This window comes from Colobus angolensis, unplaced genomic scaffold, assembly GCF_000951035.1.
Source record: "Colobus angolensis palliatus isolate OR3802 unplaced genomic scaffold, Cang.pa_1.0 Scaffold69, whole genome shotgun sequence".
NCBI classification, from domain to species: Eukaryota; Metazoa; Chordata; class Mammalia; order Primates; family Cercopithecidae; genus Colobus; species Colobus angolensis.
The window spans coordinates 3,208,134-3,235,103 of record NW_012120598.1 but is presented as its reverse complement, the minus strand read 5'-3'; the positions used below and the strand labels follow the sequence as shown (position 1 = coordinate 3,235,103).

At 35.6% G+C, this 26,970-nt stretch overlaps 1 pseudogene; it reads right to left on the bottom strand.

Annotated features, from left to right (window-relative positions):
* The window catches only part of LOC105500852, a 23,291-nt pseudogene extending 339 nt beyond the window's left edge, over positions 1–22,952 (bottom strand).
* Between the last annotated feature and the right edge of the window lie 4,018 nt (positions 22,953–26,970).

The following is a 26,970-nucleotide window of genomic DNA, read 5'->3' as shown; positions in this document are numbered from 1 at the left end:
TAGCCAGGATGGTCTTGATCTCCTGACCTCGTGATCCACCCATCTCGGCCTCCCAAAGTGCTGGGATTACAGGCTTGAGCCACCGCGCCTGGCCAATTTCATTAATTTCTTAAGAAAAAAGAATAATGCCAGTTGGCAAGTCAGATTATATTGGTGTAATTAGGATACTTATCATGCTCCTGCCTTTCACTGGAGCATGTTTTCTATCTTATATACTCATCAAATCTGAGGGAACTCCAACTTAAACACATTTTTACCTTGTCTTTCTGCTGCTGCCAATTTCAACTTTTGCTGAAAGCACTCACTAGTACTATTTTTGTCTTACTTGTTTTGAGTGCTAAAATCTTCATACTGTCTCCCTCTAGACATATCATTTTCACTTTTGTCTTTTAGTGCTTTTTATTATTTTTAAAATTATCCTCCTTATTTATTCCTCTCTTCCACAGTAAGCAATTTTCCACAGCCATTTTTTGGGGGAGGTATGATTATGGCTGCCTCATGCGTGGCAGCTACATTAACTACTGCAATCTTCATAATGGCTCTGAGGTGGGTACTGTTATTATTCATCCCTGTGCAGATGAGGAACCTGAGGCCAGGTGGGGTAAGGCCTAACCCAAATCACAGAGCTAGTAAAATCTGGGTGTGATTGAAATCTTGGTGGGCTAGCTTCAAATACTGTGTTTAGCTGTTATACTAAACTCTTACTATAGTTATCTGTACCATCTTATTTCTCTATACTCTTTTATGGACAATTTTATAAAGGAAGCTGAGGATATACTTTTAATATTACACAATGAGAAAGTCCATAGAAATGCATCAAATGCATTATTCATGAAGGTTAAATTACTAAAATAAGAGCTGGATTGCCTTAATTATACACATACATGTAGTCCAACTGAAATACCACTGTAATTTCTCTAACAAAATTTTTAAAACTTTTCACACAGTATATTATTAGAAAGATATGAAGGATTTACAGGGAAAAATAGCCCCATTATTGTCTGGCTAACAGTTTTATTTATTTAGCTATGTGTAGAATTAAATTCCAATCATTTAGCCTTATAATCAAAACTTTTGAAAGACTTAGTAGATTCTTTCTTAAGAGATTACTAGGCTTGTTGTGAACCCATACAAGTTTGTTCATTGAAAATCTTCACTTAAGTGTTTTTCTAATGCATTTCTTTACACACAAAGGCTTATTCCAACTCCTGTGTACATACTAAACAAATACCCATGTAGAAGAAATTACTTAAACAGCATGAATTCTACGTGGGTAAAGAGTTCATAATCTGGCAATCTCTTAGAAAATCTAGGAAATATATATTCATAAAATCAAGAGACTACATTTATAAAATCAAGAGAACAGTGAGAATAACAGTCAATCTGTAGCTTAATATGAAAACACTTTTAACAAAATAAATTAGCTAAAAGACAACATTTAGAATGAATAATTTATTGTTTGATTTTCATTGAAGAAATATGTCACCATCAGGGCAGATAATTGATTTTAAACTATACTAAATTATATTTTAGTTTTTATTTTTTTAGAAGTCAAGCCAAGTGTGGTGGCTCACACCTGTAATCCCAGCACTTTGGGAGGCTGAGGTGGGCGGATTACAAGGTCAGGAGTTCCAGACCTGCCTGGCCAATATGGTGAAACCCCATCTCTACTTAAAATACAAAAATTAGCTGGGCATGGTGGTTTACATCTGTAGTCCCACCTACTCGGGAGGCTGAGGCTAGAGAATTGCTTGAACCAGGGAGGCGGAGGTTGCAGCGAGCCAGGATCACGCCACTGCACTCCTGTCTGGGCGACAGAGTGAAACTCCATCTAAAAAAAAAAAAAAAAGTTAAAGTCAGTCAGAGATAGCAGGTCTAAATATTGAATGTCAAATTTAGTTGTTTTTGTTGTTGTTGTTTGCTTACTTTATTTTAAAGTTATTAAAAAATTATCTGACCAGGCCAGCAGTACACATTACACATAGCCCCGACTAACTGGGTCTTTGCTCATTTCTTTCTATTACACAAGAGTATTTTAACCACAGTATTGGTTACCATAATTTTACTTGAAAAAATATGCAATTAGTTAGCATGTAAAAGATCTATTTTTATGGCAGTTTATAACTGTATCTACTCAAAACAAGTCATTCAGAGAAACAGTAATTCAAACTTACTCTAAAATGTTCACAAAGCATTTATTCCATTAAATATTTATAATATTTAATATAAATACAAACAGTCCCCAACTTATAATATTGGCTTAGAATTTTTCAACTTTATGATGGTGCAAAAGTGATAAGCATTCATTAGATTCCATACAATCACTCTGTTTGTCACATTCAGTATTCAATATGTTATATGAGCTATCGCACAGTTAATTATAAAATAGGCTTACTGTTAGATGATTTTGCCCAATCATAAGCTAATGTAGATGTTAAGAGTATGTTTGGGGTGGGCTAGTGTAGATAAGCTATGATATTTGGTAGGTTGGATTTATTAAATGCATTTTGACTTACTATATTTTCATTTTAAGATTACTTTATTGGACATAATCCTATTGTAAGTAAATAAGCATCTATGTTACTTATAAATAATATATTTAATGTATTAAAGTATATTCAGGTAGAATATTTTTAACATTAAATAATTCATTTTAGCATAAATACATTTATAGCAAATGATCATTTATAGACAATAAACAACAGTCCTAGGTCAATGACATCAGAAACATTTTGTGTGAAGGCTGGAATTAATTTTGTTTTTCACATGATATCACAGGTTATAATGCCTTTAGCATAAGTCAGTGCTAGCCATGTGGAATCATAATGATCTATTCTAAAAGGCTCAAAATAATCTTTTCATTTCTGCAAATTTTAGAAACATATGATAATTGCACCTGGAACTAGATTTTGGACATTATTCCATTCTGCTACTGTTTTTGCTAAGATGGAAATTGAAATAGAATAAAAATTTTTATTTTTTGATCTCATTTCAATGTTACAGGAGAATATGAGTATTGCCTGGACACATGTTTGTTTGTAATGAGGCCTTAAATACAGGAATGCAACTTGAAACTGATGTGAAAGTAGTTAAACCTAGTGTGTTCCTGGACTAAAAAGTTATATTGTTTCAACTGGGAATTGACTTCGAATATAGATATCTATTTTTCTCATTACAGGTTTTTGGAGAAAAAAATGACAAATCCAAAACATTTACAAAAGACAATTCAAAGCCATTAATAAACATTTGGAAGGATATGTTACTTTTTATGAAAAAATTGCATATTGTCATTTACACAAATGTCTCTCTTTGAAAGACCAATGAGGAGTGACTGGGAATTAGAACTGGAAAACAAATCAACCCCATACAAAGAATGTGGCTGAATTTTCACTGAAGCAAATGAAAACAGTTCTCTCATTCACTCCTTGATATCTAGTCATTGGCCAAACAGCCTAATTCATAAATGGATCTCAGAGAAGGCAAATTCAAAGTGTCTAAAGGAAATTCATTTTAATAAATGTAAAACCAAATGTGTATTAGACTGTTTAATGTAATAAAGTCCAGAATGTTATATTTGATCATCACAAAGCTTTAGTTCTTAAATTCTGCATAGAAAAAGCAAGCCAATGATTCAGCCATTTCATTTGTTTAACTCACTTTGAATTCCACAGGAAGCAACAAAAGCAAGTAACTATGTAATAGAAATATATTTTATCTCTACTAAGAGCTTACCTCTCATTGTCAGAGTATAACTGTTACAGATACATGTGTACGCTTGTCATAATATAGTAATGTATTTCCATTTCCATTTTAATCTGTTCTTTTTAAAATCAGTTCTTGACATAATTTTAAAAATTAGAGTTAGAAATTACAAACTCTCTCTTTTTACATTTTTTAGACAGTGTCTCACTCTGTTGCCTAGGCTGTAGAGATGGGGTTTCACCATGTTGCCCAGGCTGATCTTGAACTCCCTGGGCTCCATTTGCATTGACCTCCCAAAATGCTGGGATTACAAACGCGAACGCTTGGTCCCCAAACTTTCTATTGCAACAAAAACATTCGGAGATTTAAAAAGTAAACTGAATCAATTTGCAGCTGGGACAGTGTTATTCAAACATCACTTGACCTACTAATGGAGCCGTCTAAATCAGATACTTCCGGGAGATGAGAGGAACTGTCAAAACTGGCATCTTTTTGGTGGAAACTATGATTGGGGCTTTTAGTTGTTGGCTTTCGCATTCAGTTTGGGAATGAGTTTAACAAAGAATAAGAATGAAACTGAATCATTTCTGGGACCAGTTTTCTCCTTTCCTTTAACAGTTTTGGGCCATTGATGGCTAAGATGAAGAGACTTATGGCAAGGCTCCCGTCTAACCCTTTGTTTATGTCCTTTGCCAGCCCTTTGTGGGGAGGATCTACTTACATTATATATTAGTCTGTTCTAAAACTGCTATACAAAATACCTGAGACTGGGTAATTTATAAAGGAAAGAGGTTTAATTGACTGACAGTTCTGCATGGGAGGCCTCAGGAAACTTACAATCATGGTGGAAGGGGAAGGGGAAGCAAGGCAGGTCTTACATGACAGCAGAAGAGAAGGGAAAGCTCAGGAAAAACTGCCATTATTAAAACTATCAGATCTCGTGAGAACTCTCTCATTCTCACAAGAACAGAATGGGGAAAAAACAAAAACAAAAACAAACCCATGATCCAATCACCTCCCCGAAGGTCCCTCCCCTGACAATTTGAGATGGGGTTTGGGTGGGGACATAGAGCCAAACCATATGACATAGAATGATTACAAGAATGCCAGGCACACTGATGACTTTTTCCCAGTTAACTACAATGTTACTGAGCTTCTTTGCATTAGATATACCTAAAGGGCTGTCCTCAAGCTGGCTTAAAAATTGATATTTAGAAGCTAAATATTAAGGTTTATTCTATAGAGTAGTAAATATCTTACCATCTAGCTCAAAGCAAGACCTGAGGGATTGATAAACAGAATTACATAGAGTTTTGTAGAAAAGGGGTAAAGAAAATATAGTCAGGGACTATTCAATTATTACTTACCTTCATTGAAGAATATTAAAAGTTATTTTTATTTCATATTTCATTATATTCAAAGATTATCTCTAAAGAGGTCTACCAAAGTAACTTAAAAAATAGAAAAAAATTGAAAGAAAAAAGAAAGAAGAAAAAAAGAAGAAAGAGGAAGGAAGGAAGGAAGGAAGGAGGCAGAGGCAGAAGAAGCAATGGAAGAAAGGAAGGAAAGAAGGAAGGAAGGAAGGAAGGAAGGAAGGAAAGAAGGAAAGAAAAGAAAGAAAGAAAGAAAGAAGGAAGGAAGGAAGGAAGGAAGGAAGGAAAGAAGGAAGGAAGGGACGGAGGGAAAGTAGAGCACACATGGCCAAAATGTCATACCTGAGATTCTGTAAGACCTCATCTGTTTTATACAGAGGGACAACTAGAATTGGTTTGATTTCATAAATGAGATAAATAGATGTTGGTTTATATAGTGTATATTATATATTCATCTTGAAATTGAATGTCAAATTTAATTTAAATTTTATTTTGAAATTATTTTTAAATAATTTTTATTTTTTAATTTAATCATATTGTGGAATATATCATTAATGCTGCAGAGAATATATGTTGGAAAGTATATTTTAAAGAATATTCGTTAAGTGAATAGAACTACTACCACATTGCCTGTGTCTTAAAAGTCTTATAAGTCCCTTCCAAATTGCCTCCCATTTCTGTTCACAAAGCAAGATAATCCCAGTGTATTAGTCAGTGATCTCCACAGAAGCAGAACCAGTAGGCTGGAGACCTAAGGAAGGATTGATGTTGCAGTCTTGAGTCTGAAGGCTGAATCTTTTCTCTTAAGGCCTTCACCTTACTGAATGAGGCCCATTGAATTATGGAGGGTAATCAGCTTTACCCCCAATGCTACTAATTTAAATCTTAATTACATCTAAAAAATGCTTGCACAGCAATGTCTAGGCACCAAGTCAACATAAAATTGACAATCACACCCAGCAAGTATCTCAAGCATGTAAATGTAGGTGTTCATTTCCAGGTGGAAAGAGATATATGGAATATACTATTGTATGTTACTCTGTACCTCATAATTATGCTTTTTAAACTTGGGGAGGCCTTAGTTACATGTTCAAGTGGCTTAATGAATGGCAGTCAGTATATTGAATCTATGAATAATAACAAACCCATAAATACAATGTTTACTTTTACAACTTGGCAAGAATTTTTTTTGAGTATCAAACTGGGGGAAAATCTAAAATGCATGCCTATTTTGTAGTGTTTAGCCCTCTAACATAATAATTACCTCTTATAAAAGCTATTGATAGTTTTTATGTATTTATTTTTTGCTACCAATCATGCAAATGTGAAATGTACTTGAATTGAAAAATAGTCACATTTCCTTACTGCTGCCAACCTGTATCCTATCACAAACTTCATCAAGGATGTCTGTGTTTATCCTCCATTTCCTCATCACAGGTTAATTCTTCAACTTATTCTTATTTGGATTCTACCTCTATCATTTTATCAGAACAACCCATTTTATGCAATCTCTAAAAAATGTACAATACCTTTGACTTTGCCCGTGTCTTTTAAAAAAAAACTAGTTTCAGTTGCCAAAGATAGACATCATTCCCCTATAGCTCAGAGGTAAATATTAGAAGTGATATTGTATCCACTATCCCTGAATAGGTAGGACTGAAGCTGTGATTATGTATTAAGTCAACCAGAAAGCGAGTATGGACTGCTAAGGAAGAGGAGTTAGGATGAAATGTCAATGCTCAGTGCCTGAAGAGAACAGCGGAGTAAATAGAAAAATCAGCAGATGGGTGGCATTTTAGAAGAAATAAGTTGCTTTGAAAAAGGTAGTGGTAAACGTTTTTGAAAGCTGATGAAATGTCAAGAAAGATTAAATATATACATTGAGAAGACATTTGGGGGACTAGTAGAGGGAGACAACAGATTAAAGTGAGTTGAAGAGTAATGAAAAATCTGCTAAAAATATACAATTCTGAATTATTTTGTACTGCATAAAATCCGACTCAACTGATATTCTTAGCTTTTCTCAATGTGACCTCATTCTATATCTAGCTTCATTTCTATTGCTAAATTGACTTTCAAAATGTGCCCTGTAATGAAGGTACCTATCCTCTTATTTTATTCTCTCATTTCACCCTTCTATTAATTCATTGGTCTGTAATTACTGACATTGGTCTGTCATTTTCTTTTTCATTAGGGTATTTCTCACCTTTTCATGTAGTATTAGGCTGACCTTATACAATGATTGTCCCTCCTCCTCTTTTTTTATGAAAATGTATGTATAACCTTGATTTTATTTATTTAGTTTTAGACAGAATTTAGCAGTACAGCTATCTCAGCCTGGAACTTTCTTTATGGTGACAAATTTAATTTCCTTAATGGAGATTAGGATTATACAGATTTTCTTTCTTATTGTTAATTTTGATAAATTGTATTTTTTGAGAAAGTTGTCTCTTTTATTCTGTCAAGTTTGTTGGTATATCGTTCTTAATAACATTCTCTACTATTCTTTAATGTTTGTAGTATTTAATGTCTTTGATTACACTGCTATCATTAAAAGGTATTAACTCACTTTTCCAACCATGCTGTCATATGAATAGAACTTCCCCGTAAGAATTTCTTCATCATTCATTCTTTCAGTATATTCACTGAATACCCTGCAAATCCCAGAAAACAGAGGCTGAGACAGATTAGATGTACTTTCTGCCTTCACAGAACCAATGGTCTAGGGGATTATGTGGCTATTACATAAGAATTTGGAAGTATGTTTGGTATAATGACATGAATACCGTATGTTTCAAGAAAACTTTCATGAATCTAAAGAGTAAATAGAATTTAGTTAAATAAAGAGAAGAAGAAAAAAGCACTGTCTAGTCAAAAAGAAAGCTAAAGAAGAATTTCAGAAGCAAAAAATGATGAAGTATTGTCCAAGAAGTTAAATTTAAAAATAAAAATAAAAAAATTCAGCATTGCCAGATATAGACTGCAGAGGGGGGAGACATCAATTAGAAATTGTACTGAATAACTATGTGTGGCCAAAGGATACAGTGCTTGTAAGTGTTCATGAGATGCAACATTTTCCTAAATGGGATGGGAAAGTATTAAATTCTTTTTAGCACAAGGAAGTAATTATCAGATTTGCATTTTTCAAATGTTACTGAGGACTCAACATATAGAAAGTATTGGCAAGAAAGCAGACTGTAAGCAAAGAGGTGAATTAAGAGTTTGTTCCAGCGACCTATGCAAAATATGATGGTTACCAAGAAGTAACACTGCAATTTTAGAAAAGGGGATGGAAACATCTACCAGAATTGACTCAAACTTGAGATTGATTGAAATTGTCAAGTAAGGGAGACAACGCAATCAAGAGTGACACGTAGATTTCTGGCTTAGGTAATTAGGTAGATGGGGTTGACATAAAATGAGATGAGAAACATACAGGGGGAAATGTTTTCCCAGGGAGAGTGTTATTTTTGAGCAAGACGAATTTGAAGGGGCTCTAGGCTACCTAGTAGAAAAATTAGGTAATATAATACACTTACTTGAACTCCATTGAGTTTGAAATAGGTAACTTCATATTGATACCTGTGTGCAACACTTAGCTTTACGTGTGTTGGCAAAAAGAAAGTGGGTATAACTGGTTTGGGGTTCTGCCAGAGTTTTTGGAAGAGGGGAATTCAGAAAGATCAAATGCTCTCCAAGTAATTAAAGATTGGATCATGAAATCTAAGCTTGATGGGATGAAAAATAAGGTGAAAAGAATAGTGGGTAAAGAAAAAGTAGAGAGATCCAATGAGATATAAGTTCAAGGGAAGTGGAGAAAGAGTTCCAGTGGAAGAGCAGTAACAGAGTAACTTGAAAACAGGAAAATTGTAGTTTAAAATGGAATGTATTTGTCTGGAACTTCTGACGCTATCCTGGATGGGTGATGAAATTTTGAATGATGAGAGAGGAAAAGACAAATGTGTAGAGGAAGAAGAGCAGACATAAGAGCCTTGAGTGAGACTCTTAGAACTTCCTACAATGTCTTTGTAATTGGACTCATGTGTCATCTCCTCTATGAAACTGCAGGTCGCTTAATGTCCAGGCCTGTAACTTCCTCTCCCCTCAACCAACAGAAGAGCCCACTAGCATGCTGCCATGTGTAAAATAAGGACTCTGTAACTAAATCTTGTATCAATAAATGAATGTGGTGATTTGTCTTAAAAGTCAGATTATAAAATTACTCAATAAGCACCACAGAGCAAGTAGTTCCAAAATGATATCATTCCCAGGATTTTATAGAACATCATTGATTATCTCATAGCCAGAAAAATTCCAAATCTTTTCATTGCTTGCTATCTTCTTGAATTGCCTACTAAATCCTACTGATAAGGTCCTCATAGAGAAGTAATTCTACAGTAGTGTGATAACCAGGCATTAAAGTCTTAAGGAAAAAAAAAAAGATTTCCTATAGCTATATACAAAATTTTAGAAATAAAGCAGTAGAAAGCATTAGCACAGGCCTAGGACAACTCTAAGCATGAAATAAAACCTTATATTTTCATTTTCATTTTTATTTTCATAGCGAGTAACAGAAGGGCACCTCTTCTCCTTGGGAATCAGCTTCAAAGGATGAACAATACTGTCTTGACTCAACAAATAGCCTTTTTAAAAAACAGCCTTGAGAGTATCATGCAAAGTGACTTTTTAATGATTTTGGGCAACATGTTTACATTTTAAACTTTTCAGTTTGCATTTTTCTTTTTTTTCAAAGCTCAATCTGTCAACTGGTTGGAATTTGTAATTTATGGCTCTGTAGCAATCCAAAGTTCCTTATCCTTAAGTGATCCCATTCGCATGGAAGTTTATGTTACAGAGTTTAAAAAAAATCTTAAAAGTAAAGATAATATTTTGGAATCATTATGTGATGTTTCTAAATATGTTCTTCTCTGTCGATATCCCTGTAATTTTTGCAAGATCTTTGATACTACACAACGAAGAAAAAAAGAAATCTTAATCAATGAAATGTCAAGTCCTTAATATATCTCCCATAATACTTCCTTTCTGAGTATTTTATTTTTAGCTTCAAGTGTGTATTTTTCCTCTTAAGTTAGTTACTCTAATCTTTATTGATTCCCTACTATATACCAGTTACTTCACATAACATTAATAATTAAAAAGAGAAATAGTATCAATAACAGTCTCTAACTTGAAGTATTTATGGTCAGTTGTAGTGAAAACAAACATCAAAACTGATAATACGAAGTTTAGGACACACTGTTGCGACTATCAGACAAAAGTTGGTGAGGTTGAGGACATAATAACATAGAGAAGAATACACTGATCATCATTCAGCTTGTTTTATTTGAGTAGGCTGAACTGCTTTACTTTTGTCCAATGCAGAATTTTTTAACATTGCATTTATTTGCTTAACACAAAAGAATTACTCTATACAAGTTTTGTAATCCATGATTTCTTCTTGAAATCTTTCAGGATTAAATCAAAATATGCCTTCAGAGTTACAATGGTAACTTAAAAGCATAGAAGCCAAATATTTACCAGAACTGTAAAACTAAAGTGTGAAACACTTCAGTTTAAAACTATTCACGTTATTTCTAGCTTGAAAGTGCTAGAAATACATCAAAATTGACCTTTATTAATTGAGAAGTTCATTTTATATGTTGGTGACATTTCTCCAGGTTAACGTATTTATTTGCAAGAAAATGTGGGTGCTTTTTAAGAAAATATTTGCTTAATTTAGGTGAGCTATTTTTTCTTATTTTGTTTCTAAGATTTTGTGGAAAGAGAAAAATCTCATATTCCGTTTCTCATTGGTATAAGTGTGCCCCATGGAGCATTGACTCATTCACATTTCACATCGAGGATGTGTCATGTGGTCAGTCTGGGCAGCCAGAAGAAGCAGATAACGTTCACATGGTCCAGTGTGACCATGTGAAGGTAAGTCTTTCCTTGTCAGCCAGCATGAGGCTGCCAAACTTCTACTGGTGGTAGAGCAGGGAGAGTAGTCTGGACCTGAGAAGTCCCTGAGTTATCGTTATGTCTGTCCCTTAGAAAACAGGCAAGGGCCAAGATCAAAGACAGGATGAATGCATAAGCTGGTAGGTCTGGGAGGATTTTATATGATGCGTAACTAAGTCTACAACACTGTCATTTTTTATTGTTTTTAAAAAACCTTGATATCCTTTTTCACATGGAGTTAGTGGTTTTGTTCTTCAGCTACTTGCACTGAGGCTGTAAACTTGTTCAGACTTTACCTTCTGTCTCACAAAACCAGCTATATTGATCATGGTGGCAATTGCTATAAAATACAACCCCCTAGATGTCAGTGGAGAGTAAAATTTATTCTTGCTCCATCAAGTTCAGTGCAGATATAGTCAGCCTTCAGCGATGCTCTTCCCTGTGGTGAGCCAAAGCTCCAAGCTCCTCTTAGGTAGTATCTTCCACTGTTGCTAAGTATTTCAGAGTCATCTGGAGTCCTAGAGTCTTCTACAAATCCTCTGCATTTGGATATCGAACAAGAGAAGAAGGATCTTTAATGAAATAACTTACCATTTTTTCTACCAACATCCCATCAGCCAAAACTACTCTCTCCCCACTCCTCCAACACTCTGGAATATAAAACAGATTTAATGAGTAACCACCACTCTATTAGGTGCACGTTGAACTTAGTTCTTTCAAAGAGAAACGGGAATGGGACTGTAGCCACCTCAAGAAAGGATACTGGCAAAAGAGACATTTGGCATTCCTATTTTATTGCCACAATATGCGAATTTTGTCTATATTAAGGAAAAGGCATGCTGTATATCTATCAAGGTATATTGTGCTTGGAGATATGTAATACTCTTTGGAAGATTTTACCCTTCCTCACTATTAAGGGAAGGGGATTTTCCAGTCGTTGTAAACTGATATTTTGTGATGTTTAATACCATCCCATAAAAATAATGTCAAGGGAAACAATAGCTGTAAGAAATTTATCAAATGCCTCATCTTAGCTCATTCTTCAAAAGGCATATTAGTCAAGCTGGACTTCCATGAAGGTAATAAAAGTGGTAAATATCCAACTAACATTTTGTAAGCTGAGAAAAAATTTCTCCAAAAGTAAAATACAGGTCATTGTGTGGTAAAAGAAAATACTCATGCTAGCAGAGTACTTAATATAGTAGTTTTATATGGAAAACATGATGTCTTTACTAGGTGTAGTTAGTGCTTAGCACATCATGTTATGAATGCATGTCTGCTAAACAGTGCATTTCTGGCTATCTATAAATATCTGCTTTTGCTTATATGACCTGAATATTAATGGCCAACTTTCCTATAGAATGAACATGATTAATGAGACTCTTGACTAAGCTGGGGATCTAAATATTTAAGGCCACTTTTGTAACGTTCACTTAGCTCTGATGTCGATTACTATATTTCCAAAAGGGGACTCACCAATTGCTGATTACATCAATATTCATATAATCCGATGACAAATACTCAGGTTTTATGAAAGATGGCATCTTCCAAAATGGCCTGTCCTTCATGCCCTTGTTAATGTGGTCTTGATTCTCCTTCCATTACCCACGGTGATGTGCTGCCATCCCCAACCCCACCTGTTGCAGCAGAGTAGATTTTTGTGACTACTTCAACCAATAGAATAAGCTAAAATGATGCCATGACATTTTCAAGGTCTGGTTATAAAAAATGCTAGCCATATTCACTTTGTTCTCTGAGGACATTTGCTGTCAGCCATCACACTAGAAAGAAATCAAATCTTTCTCTCCAGAAGCACTCCCTCTAGATGTCAGTGGAGAGTACAATTTATCCTTACTCCATCAAGTTCAATGCAGATATTCAGCCTTCAGAGTGTTCTTCCCAATCATGAGCCAGGGGTGCAGGTCCCTCTAAATAAACTTCTAAGTAAAAATACTTCTAAATAAACTAACATGTTTTGCCCATTTTTAAATTGGGGTTTTAGCAAAGCTATTACTGAGTTTACAACTATTATTAAGACATGAATTAGACAAGAAGAGGCCACTTTGGGAGTTCTAATCCACACCTCGGTTTAGGTTTCAGCCAAAAACCTGCATCAACAACCACACATGTGAGCAAAGATGCCTTCTGAAGATTCCAGCCTCCAGCCAGCAAGCCTTTCCAAGTATAACCCTAGGTATTATGGAACAGAGGCAAGCCATGCTGAACCTCAGAATCCATGACAGTCATTTACTAGAATCCAATACTAGTAAAATAGTATTTTTTTGAAATACTAGATTTGAGATCATTTGTAATGTAGCCATAGTAACTGAAACATTCTTTATTCAAACATAACTAGATCCCAATTTTCCATTAAACTTTTTCATTGGTGTTTTTCCTAACTTGAACAGTATTTACATACATACTTTATCTTCAGTTGTTCCAGTTGACTTGACTTCCACCAACTATATAGCACAGAAAAATTATCCTTTAAAAATTATAAACATACATTCAGTCTTCAGTTTGACCCTGGTTTTCTTTCTGAATATTTTTGACTTAACTGCTTTTACATGTTTGATTATACAATACACTAAATTATGTAAGAGTAAAGTTATTATTGATAATTTTTAAACTGATAGGTTCAGTTCAGGGTCATAGCACTAATAGTCTCAGGGCATAGCATAGGATTTACACATGGTAAATGGTCAATAAATATTGCATGAATAAAATGCATGCACAGACACTTTTAATCTGTTTTGAAAATTTAGTTAGAATACTGTAAAAAAAACTATGTAATATTCACTGTTATTTCTAAATGCAGATTTGAGATTTAGATTATTTGTGCTTTTATACTCTTATTCATTTGACCATTTAAATATTTGACTAAGAAATTGAATAAATTTATATTACTGTCTCATCCTATATTATAAAAACTATAACTTGTTATTATTGTAACTTACTATTCACTTATTAAAACTGTTTCTCTCATTTCAATAATGGTGATGATGATAACAATGGCAGCTAGTGTTGCTTGGACACTTACTTGTGCCAGAAATTGTCTTAAGTTCTTCTTGTGCTACTAAATAAATTACTTGTATTGGGATATAATTTACTCATAGACAAATTTATTCCTTTGGGTTGTACAGTTCTATGCATTGTGATAAATGCATGTAGTCAAGAAATGGTCATTACATTTAAGACATAGAACATTTCCATCATCTAAAAAATTCCCTTATGCAAGTTTGTGGTCAATTCTTTCTCCCATATCCAGCCCTTAACAAACAATGGTCTATTTTCTGTCCATATGGGTTTGCCTTTTCCAAAATGTCATATGAGTGAAATCATACTGTATGTACTACCATTTGCTTCTGGTTTATTTCAATTAGTCTAATACATTTGTGAATCATTAATGTTGTTGCATTGCTGCTTTGTATTCCATTGTATAGATGTACCATAATTTGTATCAATCTTTTCCTTACTGATGGACATTTGGCTTTAATTTGGGTAATTGGGAGCAAAACTGGTATAAGCATGGGTATATAGATATTTGTACAAACATATGCTTTCAATTCTCTCTTACTTCTCCCTGGGAGTAGGATTGCTGTGTTGTATGCTGAATGGATGTTGAATTTTATGAGGAAGCACCAAAATATTTTCAAAAGTAGCTGCGTCATTTTCAAAATTGGCTGTGTTATTTTGCATTGCCACTAGCATTGTGTGAGATTTCCGATTGATCTGCATGCTCACCGCAACTCGATACTGCCAGTTTTGTTTTAAAGCCGTTCTAACAGATGTTTGCTACCTCATTGTGGTCTTAATTGGCATTCCCTAAATTAAAATGATGTATGGTATCATTTCATATGTTAATGTGCGTCCACGTATTTCCTCGGATAGAGCTTTATATTTTGCCTATTTTTAATTTTTTTATTGAGTTGTGAAATTTTTAAATACATTTTTAATAACAAACTTTCATTATATATATGTCTTGAAATATTTTTTCCAAGACTGTGACTTTTTCTTTGATTTTTTAACAGTGTCATTCAAAGAGCAAATTGTTCTTGTTTTTTTTTTTAATTAATTTTGTTGGATGCCAATATATTTAATTTTCCTTTTATGATCCATGTTGCTGGATGTTGAGTCTGAGCTTAACCCAAGGTTATCTCTTGGGTTTTTTTTTCTGGACATTTCCTTGGAGATGTTTTACAATTTCTACATGTGGTGCAAGGTATGATTCATGTTTATTTTTGTATATAGATGTACAATTTTTGTGAAAAACCATGTTGAATTATTTCATCTACATAATTCTAGATTTTATAATCCTAAAATATGAGATTAATTAAATAACCCAGAAGTACTCATTGTACACCTTTAAGATATACAAATTTTTTTTTTTTTTTTTTTGACACAGGGTCTCCCTCTGTCCCCAGACTGGAGTGCAGTGGCAAGATCTCGGCTCACTGAAACCTCCACCTCCTGGGTTCAAGCCATCCTTCTGCCTCAGCTTCCCAAGTAGCTGGGATTACAGGCGTGTGCTACCATGCCCAGCTAATTTTTGGTAGAGACAGGTTTCACCATGTTGGCCAGGATGGTCTCAATCTCCTGACCTCGTGACCTGCCCACCTCTGCCTCTCAAAGTTTTTGGATTACAGGTGTGAGCCACCATGTCCGGCCAAATATATACAATTTTTTATTTGTCAATTCTACCTTGATACAGCTGAAAAAAAGAAAAGCCCATTTACTTGCTCCATCGGCTGACAGTTGTTGGCACGTCGTGGAATATAATATGTGATAAGACCAATAGACTTTGTGGTTATAGTCTCCTTCTTTTATGTTAATTTGTGTAAAATGATTTCCTTTATCTGAAGAGATTGTAAGCAGAATCCTGTGTGATGGCTCAAATATTTAGTAAACTTTGTGGTAGTATAACTGGCTTAGGTCTTGAGGTTGGGAAAAGGAAGCCAATAACTAAAATATGTGCCAGTTATAATCGAGGTGAATCGTGTCCCTTTTAGAGCAGAAGTTCAAGGGTAGCAACTTGCTACTAAATGCCTGATGGGTTATCTTAAGGTGCCATGTTAGAGACTGACAGTTGATCTCAGTTACTAAGGCATTGGGCATTTTACTAGAGAAGTAGCCAGATCAACCTTATTGAGTGGGATTCCATGCTGTCAGGCCCTGCATGGCTCCAGCTCTACTACCAAGGCTACTCTGTGCTTGAGGCTATGCTGCAGCAAAAGGGTGTCTGAGCATAGATGTGATGCTGGCTGATGTCAATAAGCTGCTGTTAAATCTGCACTGTTAGTGCCTCTTGTTTGTGAATGTTCTTTGGTAGGCATTAAAATGTCATACATAGATCTTTATACTTTGTTCTCATTACTCTAAAGTTCATCTACGTGTCCCAGTTCTTCCTATCTTTTTCCTTCAAGTCTCTATCAAACCAATCAAACCATTAGCTTCTGTAAATGTGTCTGTACATACTCCTACCATGGACTTTCTATTTCCATGCAAAGTGGATGACAAGTTATACCACCCTAAGATCAGTAAATGTATAATCACCAGTCATTTTGCAACATCTGTGAGTGGCACTGTTGTACAGTAACTGATTTTCAGTTTGAACTCACTTACAAAGGTGAGGCCCTTGGGAAACAAACTCAGTCTTTTTCCTCCTCTGTCACGTGGCCATAAGAAATTTCCCCCACACCAAAAGAGAGATGCTAGGTGCAACAAGGAAGAATGAAATGGTCTGGGCGACCTGTTGTGTAGATTAATTTCACCCTCTGAGATTCTTCGTGCCTGATCCTATATGTATTGCTTTCTTCTTAAAATGCATTGCTGCTAGGCCTTCTTGACCTTGGAGCTTGTGAAAATAACACGTATACAGTGCAAGATGGGCAGTTCTGGTCACACAGTCACTTGATGTGCCGGGTTCGGCTGCTTGGTCTCTACCAGAGCCCTTTTACATGCTAGGAAATGCTTTCTGAATGCAGATACAGATAGTATGACTTAGATACAGAATCCCAGGGTTCTCTCTTGTTGTTCTGAGACTAAGGCTTGTCACAAATGTAAGGGAAGAAAAATAATTTTTCTTCTACCCTCATAAATTCTTAGTTAAAAAGGACCACTGTAACAAAGAGCAGATTAACAAAAGGAAAACAAACGGAAGTTCATTAGCATGTATATTTCATATAGATGTGTGAGACACCAGGGAATGTGTAGTTTTGAAAAAGGTGACTTTGAATTTCTATTTGCCTATCCAGCATCTTAAAAAATAAAACAGTAAATTTTTACATAAGTACTAAGACAAAGGAAAAGGACTTTGAGACTCTAGAAGCAGCAACTTGTGGGAAGGCAAATAAACAGCGGATAAAAGCTAATTATCGCATGTCGTTCCTGTTGGTCCATATCTCCATGCACAGCAGAGACAGTGAAATCGCAAGCATGCATCTTCTCAGTGAGTCAGTCCACCTCCCTTCGGTATTGATGAAGATAACTGCCTGGGTGATGGTCAGGGTTTCATACAAGTCACATAGTCTGTCCAGCTTCCATTTCTCTCGTTCCACGTTGATGTAGAATTGGTGGATACTCTCCTGGGTCAACTCTTCCTTCTTGACAAGAATCCAAATGGGGTCCCTCATGAACTTCTTGGTCACCTCAAGCACATAAGAAGGCATTGTAGCTGATGGCAAAACTACCTGGGTATTGCTGTTAAACTTTCGGAGTTTGTCAATAGATCTGGTCCCTGAATCCATGGCTTAACATTTCAACAGCTTTGTCTAGTACAAACATTTTGATGTATTTGGGAGACAGGTATCTCTGGTTAACCATATCAAACGTGTGCAGGGGTATGCACAATGACATGGGGAGCTTCCATCTGCAATTTCAGTACCTCAGTATGCACATTGGTGCCCCCAACAGAGGCTTGACAGGAGGTACTCATGTAGTCTCCAGGTGTTATGACCACCTTCTGTATCTGCTGAGCCAATTCTCTACTGGGTGCTAGGACCAAGGCCTGGGTGGCTGTTAGATCTAATTCAGTCTGCTGCACAATCAATATGGCAGATGTGGCCATTTCTCCAGTCCCGGATTGGACTTGAGTGATCACATCATAACCCTTGACCCAAGGTAGAATGGCTCACTGCTGGATGGCAGAGGGCTTCTCAAAACCATAGGCATAGATGCCACGGAGGAGAAACTCCTAGAGGTTCATGTCAACAAAGCTGTCAACAATCTCATTCCAGTTACTCTCAGTGATACTTTTGGGCTCCATTCCATCAGGGCCATTGTCTCAGGATTGAGAATCCTGACTTACACCTGTAATCCCAGCACTTTCAGAGGCCTAGGCAGGTGGATCACTTGAGGTCAGGAGCTCAAGACCAGCCTGGCCAACATGCTGAAAACCTGTCTCTACTAAAAATGCAAAAATTAGCTCAGCTGGGTGACACATGCCTGTAGTCTCAGCTACTCAGGAGGCTGAGGCAGGGGAATCGCTTGAACATTTAAACCTGGGAGGTGGAGGTAGCAATGAGCTGAGATCGTGTCACTACACTCCAGCCTAGGTGACAGAGTGAGATTCTGTCTCAAAAAAAAAAAAAAGGCTAATTGGTAAACCATGTTAGTGTAGATTCTTCTGGTACCACGTACAAGCCAATAAAGGTCTAAAGTTGTCTTTAGTGAACTTTACCTCTGTTCTCCCTGGTAGAAGAGTGACATTATACCTTTTGTCTTTGTGAATCTATGTCCTACTTTTATGCACATAGAAAAGAGCAGAAATCTTTCCTGCAACTATTTCATTGCCTTTAGCTCAACAATCCTTCATATTCTGGAGTAGCATATTCTGATCTCCCACACCACTAAAGATACCTCAAATGCATGACTCTGTAGGTATTATGGCTCAGGTGGCATGGCTGCTTTCATTGTAACCTGAACCTGATAGGGATTCATTCCTTCTCCAGGCCCCATTTAAAGCTGGGAGACTTGCATGTTACTCAGGAAATGGGCTGAAATTATTTTCTTAAATGTGGAATATGTTGCCTCCAGAGACCAGGGAGGCCTAGCAGTCACACGCAGGAATCAAAAGAATGCATGCACCAAGCTTCATGACCTTGAGATTATAGTCTATTCATGTTTTCCAGGATCCCTCGAGATTGCATAGAATAATTTTTCCAGGATTCCTTTAGATTTTATAGAAGACAAATTGGTGGCATGGATACACTGAGAAAAAACATACCTACATCATTTAAGTTCTTTAAGAGTCTTTCTTTAAGACTGACGGTAATACATGTTGTTCTCCTTAAGATGTAATATTGCTTTTTATTCACTCTCTTGGTGAGGCAGGAATAGTTGGGCAGTTTCAAGGCTTCCACTTGAGTGTCCTCACTGTGCTAGGTCTTACCTTACAGGAGAAGTAACATTGATGATCATGCCAAAGGCCAATATGATCATTTCAATTAAACACGCTTGGACCTAAAGAAATAGCCCTCAAGGGAGTCCATTTACCCAATGAATTTACTGTGACTCACAAATGGGCCAGCACTCTATCATTTCTCCTGGAATGGGAGAGTGTGATGAAATTTCAGGACCCTAGAATCAAGGTCAAAGTCCTCTATATCAGTGATTAAAAGAGTTTTTCTTAAAATTGGCCAGACAGCAAATATATTAGGATTTGAGAGACAGAGTTTTTGCATCTCAAGTATTCAACTCTACTGTTGTAATGTGACAGCAACCATAGATAATGTGTAAGCAAGTGGATATGGCTGAGCTCCCAGTGCAGGGGCATTAGTTGGCCTTCATGTGGGAAGAGTGTAGCATTTCTGCAGGCCCAGAGTGTTCGGAAAAATCTAGGGACTCACAATTTTCAAGGCATTGGCCCTTATATCCCCATATCAACTTGTAAAGTCTTCCTCCTCTTGAGTAAGGACACTGACATGACTTCACAGACTTCCTAATTTTGAGAAGTCAACCTTTCTTTTATTTGTATTTTAATTTATATTTGAGAAAGACTCTCACTCCATCACCCAGGCTGGAGTACAATGGCATGTTATCCATTCACTTCAACCTCCACCTCCCAGGTTCAAGCAATTCTTGTGCCTCAGCCTTCTGAGTAGCTGAAATGACAGGCACACACCACTGCACCTGGATACAACCTTCCTTTTAGCTCTGCTATTCTTATAATGAAATTGTGGGCTTTATCCTCAACTATTTCTGCCTTATGACTCTAGGAAATGAGGATCTCTTTATGTGCTGCTAAAATGCCTTATGACTCTCACACTTAGCTATAAATGAATGAATTAATCACATTCAGCTTTTGTTTTCATTTTCTAAAATATTGAGTGTCCAGCAAAAATCAATCCATTTTATGAGCCTTATAGTTATTACCTTCCGTGAACTCTGAAATCATGCTGCACTCATTCATGCACTTCCTTCCATCAATGAAAGTTTAACAATTGCACTAGTACTTCCTACTGGGAGCTATCTGTGCTCCACCTATCAGCCATCTGGCCAATTATACAGATGCGAATTTCTCTGTATAGTCTCTTTTTTAAGTCTACTCTTGGCATCTAAGTTTGTCTTCCTGTGTTCTAGAAATCATATGCAAAAATAGAGATTTGCATTTACTTGGTGTATATAAGGGAGTGCTCTCAAGAACAACACCTGGAAGGAAGTGGAAGGAGTAGGATTAGTCAGAGTTGAACTGTGTGTGATGCTTCTGCAGCAGAAGCCTTGGTCAGTCCATGAGGAATTCTGAACCTTGTGATGACCCTTCAGATATGTCCTTTTGTACTTCTAAATTGAGCAGTCAATGAATATGTGCTTTCTCCAGCATTAGGGGAAGCGAGGTGGCTTTGCTTGGCTGAGGACAATAAGGTTGCCTGCTACTGGGTTTCTCATTCTCTGTCATGCTAGTATGAACTTTTGCACATGGCATTGGCACTAGTAAGGTTTTAAAAGAATGGGCAGAATTAGATGAGACCTCTTCAGGTCTTAACTTGAAATTGGGCTAGCATCACATCTGCTGCATTCTATAGGACAGAGCAAGTCACAAGGCCAGTACATTTTTGAGAACTGGGTCAAGACTCCACCACACACTTGCAGGTGTGAGAGGCTGCATTATGAAAACTCACATTCAAAGGGTATGTGTACCACAAAGGAAGTAATTGGAGAAACTTTTATAATTAATCCACTAGTATAGAACTAAGATTTCAACTAATTATTATTTTTTCTTCCTATACATTTCATAGCTTGTTCAATCTCTAAATTTTAGGATTTTGAAATAAAACTCCTTACAAATATTTGGGGCTTCCTATTTTTTTCTCCCTTTTTCAAAACCAAACCAAAACATTCAAGGCTGTTCAAAGAAAAATATAATACATTTTTGCAAGATTGAATAGTTGAGCCAATAATGCAAGACTCGCTTTTCATTTTCCTTGTTAAATGTATTTTACTTGATTGCCAACCACCAAAATAAACACTGGCACAACTGCAGGATTTTGAATTCTTTCAAATAGGAACTGGAAGTAGCAGAAATAGAATTGAGGGAATGCAAGGTCAGCACGTGATTTGTGCTTATAAAGCTGCTCTGACTACTGTCCCCACTGATTTATACTTGTCACATACTGAGGGCTCAGTCGTGGCGCCAACTTTCTTTCATTATTATCTTTATTTTAAAGTGATTTGTGTGGCGGATTTAAAAAATGCATTGCAGGAAGTCAAAAATTCTAAGTAATCATAGTGTAATTTTGGAAACAAATATGAAGAATAGAGCAAGAAAAAGTTTGGCACTTGACTTCTAAGTATGGGAGATAAGATAATCTAAACAAAGAATATATCTAATGTGCTTACGAAATAATATGTGTGGCAGGAATATATATATTACTACTTTTTCCTTATACACAGATATCATTAGGTAGAATATATCCAAGATCATCGATGGCCACAAGGCTAGGCTGAGTATGGTGATTATTATGTTTGTATTCTCTATTTATGTCTTATTCTTCAGTTTACTTAATAAAGCTCAGAACTTTTAAATTGTTGCTAATAGCAGTCCAGTTTTTTTGACATTGAAATCTCTCAGCTTTATAGCTTTATAAAACTTTATAGGCTTATCTCTGTAAATGGCAGCTGTTTCACATTCTTGGAATTTCAACTTATGAAGGTCAATGTTAAGAACCAATTCCAACTGTCTGAAATTACTCAATCTATGTTAGAATAAGAGAGATCTGAAAAATAGTTGACAGGTTAATTGCCTAGATTTCGTTGTAGAAATCAGTCGACAAAAGTCCTATTGCTGACATGACAGCTTCATTATTATTTGTGTTTGTGAGGTTTTTACTCATTTATGTAGAGGAAGATGATGTTTAAGGACAGTAGCTGTCTCCATGTGCTCTTTGTTGGAGTTGGGTATTTCTTACCAGTGTGAGGTTGATTGTGAAGACATATTTGAGAGAGAAAGCACAGGAAAACAAGCTCTTGACTGCCTTATCTTTCAGTGAGATCATGCCTCATAGAATATGTTGAGTCATTTCAACATCTTTAAGGGTTACCATTTGAGTGGTGATTCTAAGCATTGACTTGAGGTCAACTGGCTATAGGGGTAAAAAAAGTTTCAAAAAGCAATATATGTAATAGTTTAGATAAATTATTAAGTGATGATGGACACAGAGTTCTACAGTTCTGAGTTTATCATAAAATATTCTAATAGGAAAAGTCTTCCCATTATCTGTGATGTTACCCAGGTCCATACCTAATGAGAATAATAATATTTTTCATTGTATAGAAATTTTGTTATTCAACACTATTTTTATCTTTCTTATCTCTTTTGTTACACACAACAACCCAGTGAGATAGTTAAAGGGAATTTCCTCATCTTTTATAGATGAAGAAAGTAGAGGTGTGGACTTTCAAAATACCCTCCATACCTGACATTCTTGAATTGGTAAGATTCTATCACAATTATATTGGCCCAAAAAAGGACAATGTGTTATTCCATACAAGGGGAGACAGAAAAGAAAGAAATAAATGCATAAATAAGATACTTTTAAGTAGTGGTACATATTATGATAAAAATGAAAGAGGATAATTTAACCAAACAGTAATCATTGGGCACCTCCAAACTATGTAAATAAAGCTGGCTATAGGAGGGACTTAAATTTAAACTGATATTTTAATTTTATCATGGAATTATCCATGTGGAGATGACAAGAGAAATCAACCACTGCAAAACCGACCTGATACACTCAATAACCTGGAAAAAGGTCAATGTGGCTGCAGTGAGCAAAGTAAAAGTGATATAATGTGTAATCAGAGAGGCAGGTAGGGGCCAGATCCTTTAGAGGCTGGTCATCATAAGAAGTGTGTATTATAAGTGAAATAGAAAGCTATTGAAAGTTTTAAGCAAGGAGACATCATTATCTATTTTGAATTTTTGGAAAATCATGCTATTTGGATTTTGGAGCAGGAAGTCCAATAAGGATCTATGCATAAACAAAACAGAGACCCAGACTTGTGCTACAGTAATGATAGTAGGGAGTAGTGAACTGTTAGCATATATATTGTAGTAAAAGTGCCTGCAGATTTGCCTACAGATTAAAAGTGAGAATGAAGAGAAAAAAGGAATGAGGATTAATGACATCTAAGCATTTGGATAAATAACTGGGCAGATGATGATAACATTTATCAAGACAGGAGGAAATGGCTGAGTAGGTGACAAGGTCAAGTTGATATGCTTATTAGAATTAAGTCAAAGTGCCACATAAGTAGGTGATGTACATTTCTGAAGTTCAGGTAAGAGGTTGTTATTAATGAGGGTCTCATTGGTGGATTGCATTTAAGACATGAGACATGAGATAAATGAGACTAGCCAGAGAAAGAGAGTACAGACAGAGAAGAGACACTGGGACACTGAGCCCCTCAGAATTTAGAGTTCCTACTGGAATGCTTTTAGAGATAAAATTACTACTGTTCTAATTTTTTCAACTTTTATTAATAGCTGTAATCCTAACAACTTAAGTTATTTCATACTCCATGTGTATGAAATCCAAATTATTAACTTTTTAATATCTTATATTAGATGCCTTGTTCTTATCCTTCAGTTTTCACCTGTATTTATCTATTTCTCTTGGCAAAGGAATTTCTTCTTGGCCATGAATGGCAAGGCGGAATGAAAAATAGTGGTATTTATAATAAGATGGTGCTTGGCACCAAACATTCTTTTACTCATGACATAATTCACTGACTACATTTTTCCTGATAGGGAAAATACCAAAAACCAAATACTGCTTCAAAATATGTAAAAATATTCTTTCTCTTATGATCCAACAAGAAATAATTGTTTGATAAAATGAAATAACCTTTATGTGAAGACCATTAGGATGATTATAGTTACTAGGATAAATAATTTCGTAAATATATTTCAAATGCTTCCACTGTGTGGAGTAATTGAAACTGTTTATTGCAGGTTTAGAAGGTTCCATTCTTTAAAAAAGAACAGTTTCACACACACCCAGAACCACAACAATAACAATACCACCACGTGCACACGGCACAAACATTTCACAAAAAAATAAAAACAAAAAAGAAGTAACTAAGGGACAGTTGTGGTGGCTCATGCCTGTAAGTCCAGCACTTTGGGGAGGCAATGTGGGAGGATTGACTGAGCCCAGGTGTTCAAGACCAGTCTGGACAACACAGTGAGACTCTGTCTCTGTTAAAAATAATAATAATGATAAAATGAAAAAGAGTTAACTAAGCTTTTGACCAAAGGGGCTTGAGAGGTCACATAATGCAAATGACTGAAATTATTCTTGTTAATTAGTATGTGAAAACCATCAGTCAATGGATTAGGTTAGACCTAGAAAACGTCTTTAAATGGGAAATGTAGCTCTGTACAAAATCCTTGTAATACTTTGCTAATTTCAAAACTAAGAAGCTTTTTGAGCTGCACATGGGACATATTTGGGTTAAACGGATTCAATTACAGTTCTCTTTGAAGACCAAGAGGCATATAATATAGCAAAAGAGTGAGGAAGTAGAAGTCAAAAATTATCAACGTAATTGCATCTGCATTAACATTAGCCTGGGACCTGAATTCAGAAACTTTGGGACCCATATAAGCCCCATAAGGAACATACTTAATACTAAAGTAATATATACTGTATTTTAAGTTGAAGTGATTGTTTTATAGCTCTGCCCTATCAAGGATGCCTTTTCTCACCTTTTCTTACCCACACAGCTAGTTCTTAAGCTTTCCCCACGTTCTGATGAAAAAGAACTCTGTAAATTCAGCTCCATACAGGCTGTGAGACAGTGTGATTTTGTAGGGGGGACATTGTGGCTCGGCATTTATAGTCTTTGGAAAAGTCTCTCCACTACGCTAATGCTGTTAATGGCCATGTTTCAGGTCATAACTTATTGTGCAAAGACCAGACAGAAATTCATGGGAGGTCTCTTTTGCCTCAATGTTAATTTCTAACAAATGCAATACACTTTTCAAATTTTGAAGGAGGCAAACAAAATTCTGTTTCTTTGTATCTCTCCCACCGCAAAATTTCAAGGTTGACTTGAAGTCATACAAGGTTAGTAATTTTCTGAGTGTTTATTTTTTTTCCTATTTTCTGAAGCATTTGCTATATAGTGAAACTACTTCCAAGGAACAGGGTGTTCTCCACAGCTCAAGAACTGCTCTAGCTAAGCAAATACTCATATCATCAATTGCCATTTTAAAATGTCTCAGAAAACATTCTTTGAAGTAATTCTTCCTCAAATCGTATTTGAAACTGGATTCATATAATGGATAAGTGGGTAAACATTTTGTGGAATTAAATGAATGAAGGGGAAAATGAATTTTGTCACGTATAAAGTTGTTATCTTTCAAGGAATGCCTAAGTGTTACTTCTCAAAATTCTGGGAAAACCAGATGGAGTATTGTTAACCAAGTAATTCCTAACTCATGGCTTGCAAGTCAGTGAGGGTTTATGAGAATTAACGTTAAGTGAAGAAAGGCACTGAAACAGTCCAGCAGATACAAAAATGTGCTTTTTAGTCACCAAATTGTACATGTTTTTATTTATCCAATCTTTCCATTTCTCTTTACCGAATATTTTGTCTACTCTTCTTCATCACAAGGACCACGTGTTACAACAATTTTGAAATCTATTAAGCAACTCACTAGTCATTCAGTGATTTGTTTTTGAACGAAGGATTAATATAATTATAAATCGAGTACAACTTACTTTCAGTGTTATATGCAACATATTCATATTATCGATAAAAATAATCCAAATATTCTCACCCTTTCAAATTGGCATTAATACAGGAATGATATTTTTAAAATCTCACTTAATCCAAATAGTTAAAAAACAACTCTGTTTTCTACAGTAATTCTGCTCTTGAAGTAGATGATGTAAGAATGAATTTGTAGCACTGATATAAAAATAATTAAACCAAGTAAAATATAATCTTATTTCACTCATTATCTGCACTGCTTAGTATATGATAAGGCACTAAAAACTGATGCCTAGCAAATGGATTGCAGATAAATACATGTAGAATATCCAAAGAATCAAATATTACAGTGCACATCTTGGATTTAGATGTAATATATTAACAATCTGCAGTTTATACAATTCTGAGATGTGGGATGGTTTGGAGGCATCAATCACCCTGTTTCTTTGTTGGATGTACTCCACACCCAGCTGGCCCAACACTGAACTTAGATGCTCGAGATGATAAGATAAGGGATGTTTATAAAACATGCATCCCATATCTGACCTTAAATCTTAGAAGGAAACTTCAGGATTTTCTCTTTATTTATTGCTTTCTCTATTTTTTCCTTCCTTCATTTCTTCACTTTTGCTTTTCTTGTTTTGGAACAATTTTGAATATAAACCAATTTTTGATGATTTTTCTAAGATTATTTAATTTTTGGTAGGAGATATAATGTAAC